This window comes from Hyperolius riggenbachi, chromosome 2, assembly GCF_040937935.1.
Source record: "Hyperolius riggenbachi isolate aHypRig1 chromosome 2, aHypRig1.pri, whole genome shotgun sequence".
In the NCBI taxonomy this organism is placed as follows: domain Eukaryota; kingdom Metazoa; phylum Chordata; class Amphibia; order Anura; family Hyperoliidae; genus Hyperolius; species Hyperolius riggenbachi.
In genome coordinates, this window is record NC_090647.1 from 484,155,360 (window position 1) to 484,169,646 (window position 14,287).

General features: G+C 45.5%; 1 long non-coding RNA gene across 1 annotated transcript in view; it reads left to right on the top strand.

Annotated features, from left to right (window-relative positions):
- The first annotated feature begins 2,483 nt into the window (after window positions 1–2,483).
- The window catches only part of LOC137547111 (uncharacterized), a 57,053-nt gene continuing 45,249 nt past the window's right edge, over window positions 2,484–14,287 (top strand). Inside the window, exon 1 of the long non-coding RNA XR_011026483.1 lies at window positions 2,484–2,547. This is a non-coding gene — a long non-coding RNA (uncharacterized lncRNA). The remainder of the gene's footprint in view (window positions 2,548–14,287) is intronic.

A 14,287-nucleotide genomic window follows, 5' to 3' on the forward strand; every position in this document is an offset into this window, starting at 1 on the left:
GATCAGACCCCCCCAGCACATCATCCCCATAGGGGGGAAAAAAGGGGGGCGATCTGGTCGCTCTGCCTGCACGCTGATCTGTGCTGGGGGCTGCAGAACCCACCCAGCACAGATCAGCTACAACAGCGCTGGTCCTTAAGGGGGGGTAAAGGGTGGGTCCTCAAGTGGTTAATAAATAGATTATTGCACTCAGGAATTGTCTATAAAGCAGTTTATATTAAAATCAATGTTCAAACCTCTTGGTTGCATAGTCTTTAATGTAAAAATCCACTTAGTTTCAAGTTTGGATAATTCTCTATCTTTATTTGATCCTCTCCAGTCTGTTTTTACTTGGTCAATGATGCAAAATTTTAAAACTGAAGGATCTTGCTATGGACAGTTTTGAAATGATTGGGGACAGAGTGGTCTATTTCAGCTTTTCCAATATTATAGACATGTTCGTATAGTCGCCTCCTGAATTCTCTCTCTGTTTTCCCTACATATTGGAGCCCGCATGGACACTCCAAAAGGTATACCACATACATACTATTGCAATTGTAAAAACGTTTAATCTGAAAAGTTTCTCCTGTATAATTACTAGTAAAAGAGGTGATCTTCAGGTTGAAGATCCCTTCACCTAACTTCCTTTCATTTTTTTGTTGCTTTCTCCTTTGTAATTTGATGCCTCCCCTATTTCCTCTGGTTCTTCTTCTAACGATCTTTTCCTCCTCTCTTTTTGGGGTAGGACTTTCTCTAAAAAATGTTTGTTAGGGTCCTCACTCAGTGCAGAATTCCCTACCACAGGGGAGTCAAGTGCTGTAAATCTGTTGTACACTGGAGGATAGTATTTGGGTGGGGGTACTACTGGATTGTACCTCGGTTTTGGTTTCCAGTGTGGTCGTGTTTGGGGATGGAAATTAGGGTAGGTTTTGGGATACATATTGTAAGGTCTCCTAGGTGGAACTACTGGGGGTCTCGGATTCTGAAAGTGTTTTGGAACCCCATATGCGGGTCTGCTAGGTCTTATTGAAGGATGATTTTGGTAGGGGGTGGGATAAATTGTTTTGCGATCGGGGTCTGCTGGGTTTTGGGGCCACGATATTCAGGCCAAGGGTGGGGTATATTAGGTCTCGGGTTATTATTAGGGGCAGTGGGTACTGCTGGTATAGGTTTGGACTGCCATTTGTAAACCGTTTTTTGGCTGTAATCATTAGAGTCCCGGACATATTTCTTTTGCATGTCACAGGAACAAGACAGAATGTGGAAAATCAGTTCAAATGTGCTTTTATTACTGATTTTAATACACAATATAGGGACATTAAAAGGCTTGTAGGGAAACATTGGCCTATTTTGAGACTAGATCCTGATCTAACTGCAATTATTATAAACCACAAGTTATATTCAGGAAGGCCCCAAATCTTCAGAGACGGATTACAAGCAGTACCATATACTGTATAAGCAGCCAACTACCAGTAACACCTTTCTGGAATTAGAAGGTTTTTTCAAGTGCAAAAGATATATGTACGCGTTATTATAGCGTTGACATTATGAGCGGTATGCGGCCATCTTGCGTCCAATTTTACGCATCATGCGTCTTTTTGTATGCATTCTCTTGATAATGCTTTTGGATGGCCAGTTGCGGCGGACGTTATGCATTAGTATCGCGTCTGTGGGACGCGTACTAGGCGGACATTTGTACGCGTATACCATGCTGTATTTTGATGGGTGGGCTGATGGAGCCTGTTACTATTGGTGCATGTGATTTTTGTTTACAATGCACTTCCTGCTTTTGCATGTGGAGGTCTCTACACCATGCTGCTGTGGGCTGTCCTTGGTCAGCTGACTGGGAGGTATGCTCTGATGACATCACACACTGCCTGTTCCCCATCAGGTCCATCCACATGTCCCTGCACTCTGATTGGTGTTTCTGATTTTGAAATGATTGGCTAATTGATGTATAGACCAGTATATAAGTGTGTGGTCATTGTTGCTAGCATTTTATGGGCTGACTGGCTTGAGAAAGAGCTATAACAGCTCGAAACAGCGGGCTGCCGCCGCTGCCAAAGCCTTATTTTTTTTTTTTTTTTTGACCATGCTGTCATTTTAATGACTTATCAATAAAGAGCTAATTTTTTACTTTTCTACTTCTGGTGGTGCCAGCCTAATTTCTACATGTGCCTTTTTATGTATTTATTTATTTTATTTATTTAAGTATTGCTGGGATTTGAACCCGGGACCCAGCGTTGCAAGGCGGGAGCGCTGGCCACTGCGCCACCGTGCTGTTGTGTTATTTTTATGTAATTGAGTTGCTGAGCGTGGAAAGACTGGAAACTACACTTCCCAACATCCTTAGTGTCTCTTTCAGCCAATTACACGCAAGCATGCTGGCTCATGTGACCAGCCTGACCAATCATGTTATTGCCCCAGCTCTGTAGTGATGTCACACCATCCCAGAGCCACTTGCACCTAACCACCTGACCAGAATGAGCCTATCAGCTATGCGCATTACCGGCAAGTGGAAAACTTTCTGCTGAGAGCCTGCAATGGCCCCGATCGAGTGATTACAAGGTAATCCTTATATATTTTGCCCACAGCTCAGTCTCCAGTGTTCCCTGATGACGGCGCAAGGCCGAAACCGGTAGGAACTAGAGACTGGGCAACTTATATGAGATTGTTTTTTGGATTTTAAATGTGTACTGGGTTACACTATAAGCTTTTAACTACTAAGGGTCCCTGTCAAAAGGACCCTGGAAGTAAGTCATTGTATATGTGATGTAGATTCAGCTTCTAATAAATGTTTATGTTATTCTTGGATGGAGAAGTGACCTTTCTCAATTTATTTCTGGTTATGGTCACTGTGGAAATATGCTTTTGAGCACTGTGGGGTTACTGCAGATGCCGATTTGAGTACCAAGCGCTGTGGATATGTATGCATTTTTCCTGGAACCGATTGTGGATGTGGTTTATCCTGAGCAGCTGGTGCAACATACACATGAGATAAAGTTTAGATCAGCGCCTGTATATACTACAAAAAACTGGAAAAATGCCCTTTTATTTCCAAATAAAATATTGTCGCCATACATTGTGATAGGGACATAATTGAAACGGTGAAATAACCGTGACAAATGGGCAATTACAATACGTGGGTTTTAATTATGGATGCATGTATTATTTTAAAACTATAATGGACGAAAACTGAGAAATAATGAATAGTTTCCATTTTTTTCTTATTCTTACTGTCAAAATGCATTTAGAGTAAGGTAGCTCTTAGCAAAATGTACCCCCCCAAAGAAAGCCTAATTGGTGGCGGAAAAAACAAGATATAGATCAGTTCAATGGGCTCTATTCTCAAAGACTTCCCGCATGCGGTAAAGTACATGCGGGAAGTTTGCACCCAAAATACCGGCAAGTTGGGATTCTCAAAATATTCTGCATGTTTTTTCCGCATGCGGAAAAAGTGTGATAAAAGTGCGGGATTCATGCGGTAAAATTTCCGCAAAAGTCGGTATTTTCCGCAATAAAAGATCAATTCTCAAAGATGTTCAGGCGCATCATTTCTTCGTTAATTACCGAATTTTTATCACCTACAAGTAGTAGGTGATATATTCCGCATCCCATTGACTTTAATGAAGTGTGGAGGCTTAAGGGCTGTGCTTGGTGGACTTTAACTTTTTTTTTTTTAAACACTTTTTCATGCGACCTTTTTACCGCATGATTCCCGCATGAATAATGCCTGTTTCCGCATCTTTTTTCCCGCATGCGGAAAACATGCGGAAAATATTAGTGAATGTGGAAAAAATGCGGAGTATACCGCTGGCGGGAATATAGCGGTAACATTTTGCGGAAAATTTGGCTCTTTGAGAATAGAGCCCATTGTGATAAGTAGTGATAAAGTTATAGGCGAATGAATGGGGAGGTCAACATTGCTCGGATGCATAAAGTGAAAACGACTGAGAGCTTAAGTGGTTAAAGGATACCCGAACTGACGTGACATGATGAGATAGACATGTGTATGTTCAGTGCCTAGCACACAAATAACTATGCTGTATTCCTTTTTTTCTTTCTCTGCCTGAAAGAGTTAAATATAAGGTATGTAAGTTGCTGACTCAGACAGGAAGTGACTACAGTGTGACCCTTACTGATAAGAAATTCCAACTATGAAACACTTTCCTAGCAGAAAATGGCTTCTGAGAGCAAGAAAGAGGTAAAAAGTGGAATTTCTTATCATTGAGAGTCAGCCACTTACATACCTGATAATTAACTCTTTCAGGCAGAGAAAGGAAAAAAAGGAACACAGCATAGTTATTTGTGTGCTAGGCACTGTACATGCATGTCTATCTCATCATGTCACATGTCAGTTCGGGTATCTTTTAACCTGCTGGGCGGTCTGGACGAGCACAGCTCGTCCAGTACCGCCGGAGGCTGCCGCTCAGGCCCTGCTGGGCCGATTTGGCTGAAATAAAAAGCAGCACACGCAGCCGGCACTTTGCCAGCCGCGTGTGCTGCCTGATCGCCGCCGCTCTGCGGCGATTCGCCGCGAGCAGCGGCGAAAGAGGGCCCCCCTAGCCGCCTGAGCCCTGCGCAGCCGGAACAAAAAGTTCCGGCCAGCGCTAAGGGCTGGATCGGAGGCGGCTGACGTCACGACGTCGGCTGACGTCGATGACGTCACTCCGCTCGTCGCTATGGCGACGATATAAGCAAAACAAGGAAGGCCGCTCATTGCGGCCTTCCTTGTTTATTCTGGGCGCCGGAGGCGATCGGAAGATCGCCTCCGGAGCGCCCTCTAGTGGGCTTTCATGCAGCCAACTTTCAGTTGGCTGCATGAAATAGTTTTTTTTTTATTAAAAAAAAACCCTCCCGCAGCCTGCCTGGCGATCTTAATAGAACGCCAGGCAGGTTAAACGAAAAAAAAACTTCAAGACTGCCATCTAGTGGCAATAAAAACAAATGCATGTGTACGCTGCATGCAGTTCTAAAGCCAGTGTCTTATAAAGAAAAGCACAGACAGACAGGGCAGGCTATACCATGTGCTTTTCACACTCTGGTGCCCCTTTGAGGTATTCTCACTGTTGGGTGCAAAAGCATACTATTATATTAAATGTATGGAAATTCATCACTATCCATAAGGCAGGGGTTCAAAAATTGCACACAGACCTTCAGACCATCCAGAGGTTTTTAATATCAAGGACCGCAGTGTTAAACCCCCCTAAAGACCAGGCAATTTTTCAAAAAATTGGCCACTGCAGCTTTAAGGTCAAGCTGCAGGGCGGCACAGCACACACGTGATTTTTCTCCCCACCAACAGAGCTCTCTGTTGGTGGGGTCTGATCGCCCCCACCCCCAATGTTTGTTTGTATTTGTTTATTTGTGGGTTGTTTTTTTCAAAAATGTCTTTTTTTTTTTTAAAATGAATTGTAACCCCCCTCCCCCCGCTAGCCAATCCCCGTGATCAGCTATCATAGGCTTCAGCCTATGACAGCCGATTACCTCTGCTGCTCAGGAGGGGACAGCCGTGTCACACGGCTGGCTGTACATGTAAATAGACGGCGATTACGCCGTCTAACAGTTTCCCTCGGAGACTGAAGGCGGAGCTCCGCTCCGCCCACCAAGCAGGAGATGCGCACGCACCCTGCGCGCGATCTCCTGCAAAACACAGCCCAAGGACTTTACCCCAGTTGGCGTTAGGCGGTCCTGGGGCTGCCGCCGCGGCCACACCCACTGGCGTGACGCGGGCAGCAACAGGTTAAAGGGAACCCGAGGTGAGAGGGATATGGAGGTTGCCATATTTATTTCCTTGTAAAAAATGCCAGTTGCCTGGCAGCCCTGGTGATCTTCTGGCACACCGAGTGTCTGAGTCAAAACCCTGAAACAAGTATATGGCTAATCCAGTAAAACCTGAGTCAGAGTACCTGATCTGCTGCAGCATACAAAGAAAATCGTTAATTACTATTCCCCCTCCAGGTCCACGTGGATGGTGGGGAATGATGTAATTCCCTTCCAGCTATTGCTGTCAGGCAAATTAACAGCGTTTTAAAAGTAACTTCATCTCAGTCTTCTGACAGCGCAGTAGTAACTCACTGTACGCCGCTATAGCTGTAATTCCTATTATGGTCTATGGTGGCACCAGCTGCGGCCAATTCAGCGCTGGATTCCTTGCGTTCGATCTGCTGCATGTTTGTTCAGGGTCTATGGTTAAAATAGAGACAGAGAATCAGGACAGCCAGGCAACTGTTATTGTTTAAAATGAAATAAATATGGCAGCCTGAGCCTCCATATTCCTCTCACCTCAGATTCCCTTTACCTACTGAGGTAAGTAGATTTCTAATTGCTTCAGGTGTAATTTGTACAGGTAATTTTATGCTACTGAACAAGAACGTCACAATAATCCCACCTTTGGTGAATAATCCTTCCTGATGCAGCTTATAGTGCCAATACATCAAGGTAATAAATGTACTAACGTCCAACTAAATTGTTTTATGAAATGCTCCGAGGAACAAATAATGATATTCTTGCAGCCTTTTCCATCCAGTGGCGTAGCAATAGGGGTGGCAGAGGTTGCGACTGCATCAGTGCCCTTGGGCCAGAGGGGCCCCGAAGGGACCTTCCTCAACTGCAGTATTAGCTCTTTATTGGTCCTGTGCTCATAATAATGACTTCTATAGATACTTTGAATAGTGGTAATCATTAACAAACTGTTCCATACCCCTTTCTTGCACTTTTGACACTGTAGTTGCCATTGGCAGGTTTTGGTGCGCCGTATCAATTGCTATGTATAGAGTGCTTGGCGGGCCCCATTGTAAAACTTGCACCGGGGTCCTCAGCTCCTTAGCTACGCCACTGCCAGCATCCATTCCAATCTCTGATCACAAATAAAGGAATCAACCACAACTGCTTGATTGAAAATGATGGCATTTCCTGGCATTTGAAAAAAAACAAAACAGAATAAGAAAAGTAATGGGGACCGAGAACAGTTTACTGGATCACTATTTTATAAATCGGATCCGTTCACACTTGTCCTCTTGCATCCCATCCGTTGCGTTAAGCGGGGCGCACTTCTGTGTCATCCGTGATTTTCACAGACATGCCGGCGCGTTTCTCATATAGCCTATGGTTGAAACGCATCTCCCCAGAGTTCAGCCAGACTATAACGGACACTACACTGTCCGCTCCCAATGGCCGCACGTGACCTGGCTGCAAGTGGGAACCCAGCCTAGAGCTGGCCATACTGTACTTTTATTTTTGAGCCAAAGGACATTGATTAGACAAAATGTTTCATAGACCATGAATTAAAGTAGATTTCAATATTTGCGATAGATATTAAGAGTTAAAGTCGACCTAAAGACTGATCTTCAATGTTGGTTATAAAATAATTGATTGTTATATCGAAAACAAAATGGAATGGTAACTGAATACTGTATTGCCAGCTTAATATGTATAGGCACTTTATATCTGACGGATATATCACATGGGTTTGCCAGGGTGCATTCTGCCATTATATATATTGCTAGCTGACGTTATACCTCATCATCTGAGTAAAGCCTCTACTACACAGGAAGCTGAACTGTGCACTTGTCAGGCAATTCAATCCAGGGGTGAGCCTGGGGTGCCTGGCACCTGGGTGCAAGATTTTTTCTGGCGCCTATGGGAGTGGTTAAATTAACCGCGCCCAACCACATAACCACACCCATGTCCATAATCATTATGTGGGGAGCAGTCACCAGAAAATAGTTATGTGGGGAGCATTCACCAGAAAATCGTTATGCAGGGAGCATTCACCAGAAAATAATCCCAATGTAGGGAGCATTCACCAGAAAATAATCGCAATGTGGGGAGCATTCACCAGAAAATAATCATTCACCAGAAAATAAATGCTATGTGGGGAGCATTCATCAGAAAATAATCACAATGTGGGGGGCATTCACCAGAAAATAATCGTTATGTGGGGAGCAGTGCTGTGAAAAAAAAATTCACTCACCTGGCCGGCCTCTGACGTGCAGCTCCCCGACGATCCTCCAGCGGCAATCTCCCGCGCTGACAGGCAGAGTGTATGGCTACGGCAAGATGGCGCCCGAAGCCCTGTACTGGAGACACAAAGTCTCCAGAGCAGGGCTTCAGCAGCTATCTTGCCGTAGCCCTGCTCTGCCTCCGGGAGGCGGTCCCCACAGCGGGGAGATGAACCGGGCGGCCAGCAGCAGAGAAGAGAGGCAGGAGGGGACCCAGGTGAGGGAGGGGGGTGGATCTGTCCCCCCTCCCCGCCGCTGTCCCCACCCCTCCTAGCGTTGCTCTTCCCCCACCATGGGGGGGTCGTGGCGATACCCCCTTGGGTGTCAGTCACCCGGGGCGCCTCACCCCCCTGCGCCCAATGGACGCGGCTAGAGGGAGGGAGGGAGCGGCGGCCAGAGGGGGTGAGCGGCGGCCGGGTGGCGCCTGAAAGAGGAGCCTGGGTGCAATGCACCCGCCCTGATTCAACCTCTCCCCTGCCGGCCAGCAAATTTTCCCAGCTGCCACTTCGAGGGAACCTGAAGCGAGAAATATATGGAGGCTGCCATATTTTTGTCCTTTTAAACAATACCAGTTGCCTGGCAGCTCTGCTGATTTATTTGGCTGCAGTAGTGTCTGAATCACACCAGAAACAAGCATGTAGCTAATGTAGTTATGATCTGCTGCATGCTTGTTCAGGGTCCATGTCGAAAAGTATTATGCTGGGAATACAGCATGAGTTGTTTTTTTAGTTTTTTTTTTTTTTGTCTGATAGATGGCTTGATAACTAGTTTCTGACAGTTCCAATCAGATTTAAAAAATTTTTTTTAAAGATTTTCTCAGAAGTTAATAGAAATCGATCAGAAAAACGGACAGTAAATCTACTGAAAAAACTTGTGTATTCAAAGCATTAGAGGCCAAGGATCAACAGGACAGCCAGGCAACTGGTATTGCGTAGCCTCCCTGGTGGTAAGGAGGAGGATGACTCCTTCATACAAAAAATAAATCACTACAAAAGTATGGAGGAGTAAAAAGCCTTGTGTAACGATTCCCCACACTGAAAACTGGCCTGGAAAGAGAGTTATAATGGTGTATGTGCACCACCTACTGGCAGTTGCACACATTGCAGCATAAAGAAAATTCAGTTCTGTTAGATTCAATACAAACATCTGTATTGAATCCAATACCATAATGTATATTTGCACTTTTTGCCACACTGGCCTGAGCTCAGCCGTGACAGACTATAATGGCGGCCATGGCTGAGAATTGGGCAGCAGACCAGAGTGTACAGCGGCCCAACGACTATTCCTAAAGATCTGGCACGTTGGACCTTTAGCAATGCCTGAGCATGACCCAACAACACTGTTCATGGAACCTCACTCCCACACTGGAAGCCGCTCAATCGGACGCACTTGTCGTCCCTCCTCCTCCCCACATAGCAACAGATGCGTTGACAGCTGAAGGCGACAGTGCACTCACAACGCTGTACAGACATGTTATCAGCCTTTGCACATGAAGCGTCTTTTGTTATGCAGGGACAGTGGCGTAGCAATAGGGGGTGCAGAGGTAGCAACCGCATCGGGGGCGCCGAAGGGTCCAGTCTTTATCACAGTATTAGCTCTGTATTGGTCCTGTGCTGGTAATAATCACTTCTATAGATGCTTTGAATAGTAGTAATCCTTCTTGCAACTCTGACACTGTGGTTGTCCTTGACTGGTTTTAGTGCGGTGTATCAATTGTTGTGTATGTATAGAGTGCTGGGGGGGCATCAAAAACTTGCTCATAGCTCTTTAGCTACGCCACTGTGCAGGGAGGAATAGAGAAACCATGAGCATGTGCAACGGAGCAGCTTGTAGTGGTGGGAGCAGCGAGAACAATGCCATTGTGCTGTGCTCGGGGCATTGCTAAAAATCTAACATGCCGGATCTTTGTGCGCCTGATGTAATCACGCTGCTCTGACTAGAATGACTACCCCCGCCATGGCAGTGGTTATGGTGCACCATTCAGAGTTCAAACCAGCGTGTGTATGGACCTTCAGGGCTGGTTCAGACAGATGTCTCAATCACCTGCCCAGTGTCTCGTCCAAATGCTTTTCTGCAACGATGGTAATTTTTCACCCCCCAGGGAGACGGGTGTCCGGCGCAAATGGACCCCAGAAAAACCAGACCCTGCTTTTTCCAGACACTGGAAAAATAGCGATAATGTTACATTTATATAAACGGCTGTAAAAGCCATGCAAGTGCGCGTGTGAACTGGCCCTCAGTTGTACCGCACAAGGGAGAGGTTTTAGGTAAATACTGTACAGTATTTAGTTCTGTATCTGTAGATGTATTTCTTTGTCCATTTTTGAGGAGGATTTGGATTAACTTTATTTTGTATCTGAAACTTTTATTATACTAAAAATGGATACTAGACCTTTGCTTGACATATTTTAGCAAGTTGCAGGCAAACATTTCACAAAAATGAATTGAACCACTTTTTGCACAGAAATCCTGCAGGAACTGAACACCAGGGAGGTTGAAAGGAAATAGTTATGGCAGCTTACATGTCCCTTCAGGTTCCCTTTAATCCAGTCACCTGGCAGTATTTGTAGCTCCATGCATGTCAGTGCCTCACAGGCAGTTACCAATGAAAAAACACCTCAGCTGCTCCCGTGCCAAGCTGCCAGAAGGTGCTCACTGCCTTCAGCATCCCGTTACAGTGGACCTAAACGCTTGCACAGGACAGAGGGGAAAAACAGAGAAAAATGCACCTTTTATGTATTTAGTCTAATTCCCCCTCATCTGTGACTAATCACTACTGTAATTTGATCTCTGTGTGTCAGCTCCTTTGCCAGGGCAGAGCAGCTAATTTGTAAACACAGGACAAGGGATGGGCTTTCGAGTACAGAAGTACTCGAAATCGGAATGCTAATGTAGGTTAATTTATGCACCTGTGCCTGCGGGATGGGGGTGGGGTTAACTGACCCAGAAGTCTGGGGATCCTATGCATGTCACTGCTGTAATACGTGCCCTATGGGACACATTCCACCACTCACTACCGCACTTCCTCTTTCTGCCAGAAGGACGTCGTGCGGTAGCGAGTGGTGGAATGCGACCCATAGGACGCGCATTACAACGGTGGCATGCATAGGATGCCCAGACTTCTGGGACAGTTAACACACCCCCCCCCCAACCCATCCCTGCACAGGACTTTAACCCTGCCTGCTTCCAAGAAAGCAGGAAGTAGACACACTGCAGATATATTGCAGGATTTGTATCAGCTGTAACAAAGATGTTTTTCTTTAAAAGGTTAGTATGCTGTTGCTTATCTTTTAGAGCAGAGAGGAAGTTTTGAGTTCAGGTCCGCTTTAACAAGGCCTAAAGGCGAAACTCTGAGATCCCAATTATCTTCTATTTCTTGGCATAACGTTTAGAAGACAAACGACAAGTTTTTTGTTTTTTTTTTAAATTCTGGTTTAATATTCACAATGTAAACAATAAATTTCCTCAACCACAGTATTTTTTGTAAAAGACCAAAGAACAGCGTTTTGTACAAAAATGCCCTTAAAAAAACAGGTTGTGTTGTACACTTTACAAAATAAAACTTGTCGAAGAGCGAGCTGCTGCTGAGAGTCTGTATGGGAGTCACACTGACAAGTGGCTGGAGACAAGACGACCAATCAGATCACACACAGACCTGCGTCTCCACATACACTCTTATTTATTCACGCCTGCTGCTTGAGTTCTCTCTGTACCTGACTGGAAATGTTAACCACAGTTTCAACATCGACACATAAATAAGAATATAGAATTATATTACGAATGAGCTGACAATCCCGATGGAACTTCCATACAGCGAGATGGGTACAATTTGCAGCAACCTGTGGATGATTTCATGTAACTGGGTGATAGGTTACCTATACATCTCTTGTCTTTTGGCGAGCTGTACTTCTCATAAGGCTTCACACACTGCTGAAATATACAGCTGGCCAATCACTGAAGAAACTACAGGAAGTGCCTCACCCTATGCCCACTTGTCTCTGAGGTGGATCTGGGACGGAATAAGAGTTACCCTAGAGACCTGCTGACAGTTTGCAGATTACACTGTAGAAGGAAACTAAACCTAAAATGTAGAAAGCTCACGCATGAGGAGCATAAACTCCATATTCACGTTGTGTGTTTAAAATTTTTTCTTTAGGTTCAGTTTTCACTGAATCTAATGTCTAACCTACTAAAACCATCTACTTGTGTATACCTAACTTTAGGGAGAGTTCCCTTCATTTCCTGTCTTGGAGACACCCTCAGCACTGCTGTTAACAGAACTTCCTGTTTACCCTCTCAAGAGTTTATGGTACATATCTCTTAAGACTAGTGATTAGAAGTAGCCTCATCTGCATCCCTGACACACTGCCTACAATCATATGAATTTCAATCACTAATTGTATGTGACAGATGGTGGCTGCAGGTATAACATTGAGGACACCACATCTCTAGTCTGTGTCATCGTCGAAAGCTTTAAGTGCATTCTGAAGAGGAACACTGGGAGACTGCTTTGCAGAGAGGAGAACCAAGAAGCCCAGTCTTCAGCAATGGCTCACTGGAAATGAGAATACCGACCAAAAGGAATGCCTATTGTAACATGGTAAAAAATGCTTCCTTCCGAGATCCACTTAAATAACCAGATATGAAGGACTTCTAAGAAGACAGGAGCAGCAAGGCTTATGAAACAAGAAATGGGCTGCTCTAGCTATACACAAAAGGCTCAGAAGCTTCTCTTACAAGAAAATATGTCAGGAAACTATATAAGGGGAATTATGGGAAAACAGAAGTGGCATGATTTATTTTAAAAGACTTATTTGTATATTGTGCAGATTGAATGGCAGCCAAAGCACGGGGGCTTCTTAGTGTTCTCCCCAGGCTCTTTTAGCCGGGTGCTCCACCCGGCTAGATTTGGTGACCACCCGGCTGTCATCGGCTCACCTCCTCACCTCCTATGCTGTAAGCACAGCTGCCCTGCATTTTCAACTCGCCCCACCCGGCTACTTTTTCATGCCACCCGGCTGGAAAAAAAGTCTGGTGAGAACACTGGCTTCTGTTTACTTCAAACGCCTGCAGAGAGTTGGGGATGACAGACCGTAAAAGAATTATGATGGGTCCAACTCATCTTTGCAAGAATGGTTTGATTTGTTGAGGTATCTGTTCCTTGAGGGCCCTTTCCTACTAGCTAATGCATGCATGAACCTGATCTTGTGCACGTGTTAAGGACACAAAGGGAAGTTGCACTTCTCCACATATCAGCAGCTCTATCTCAAATTCAGCCAACGGGAAATTGCTTGTGTCGTTCAATCAAATGTTCCAAAAAGCATTACAACCCAACGCTCTGGAACACATGAACTAATGTGAAAGTCAATAGTCTCATGTCATTTTGCTTGTCGCATGTCCTTTGTGTGGTCAGTCAGAACAGATAGCACAGCGCCTAGTGGGAAAGGAGCCTTTGGGAAGATTCACCCACTTCCTGTTAAAGCAGGAAGAAAAAGCTCTCCAGCAGATGCTGACAGCACTTACAACTCCAAAACAGTTAAATCCCCTTTTAACCTGCTGAGCGGTCTGGACGAGCTCAGCTCGTCCAGTACCGCCGGAGCCTGCCGCTCAGGCCCTGCTGGGCCGATTTGGCTCAAATAAAAAGCAGCACACGCAGCCGGCACTTTGCCAGCCGCGTGTGCTGCCTGATCGCCGCTGCAGTGCGGCGATCCGCCGCATGCAGCGGCGAAAGAGGGTCCCCCCAGCCGCCTGAGCCCAGCGTAGCCGGAACAAAAAGTTCCGGCCAGCGCTAAGGGCTGGATCGGAGGCGGCTGACGTCAGGACGTCGGCTGACGTCCATGACGTCACTCCGCTCGTCGCCATGGCGACGAGGTAAGCGAAACACGGAAGGCCGCTCATTGCGGCCTTCCGTGTTACTTCTGGCCGCCGGAGGCGATCAGAAGAACGCCTCCGGAGCGCCCTCTAGTGGGCTTTCATGCAGCCAACTTTCAGTTGGCTGCATGAAATAGTTTTTTTTTAATTAAAAAAAAACCCTCCCGCAGCCTCCCTGGCGATCTTAATAGAACGCCAGGCAGGTTAACACTACTCAGATAACTTTTCCCTGGCAGTGAGCTCTAAAAAGACAACGTCTGCTTCTTTTGGAACCTGTGTGTATGTGGGTGGGTAGGTAGGTAGGTAGGCAATGTGTGAGGAGGTAGGACAATGGGTGTGCTTGCACATTTTAAGTTTAGTTTCCTCACATGAATATCTTTCAGTAACATGAACCTAGCAGCAAAATAAAATAACTGCTTTAAAATCCGGAAATG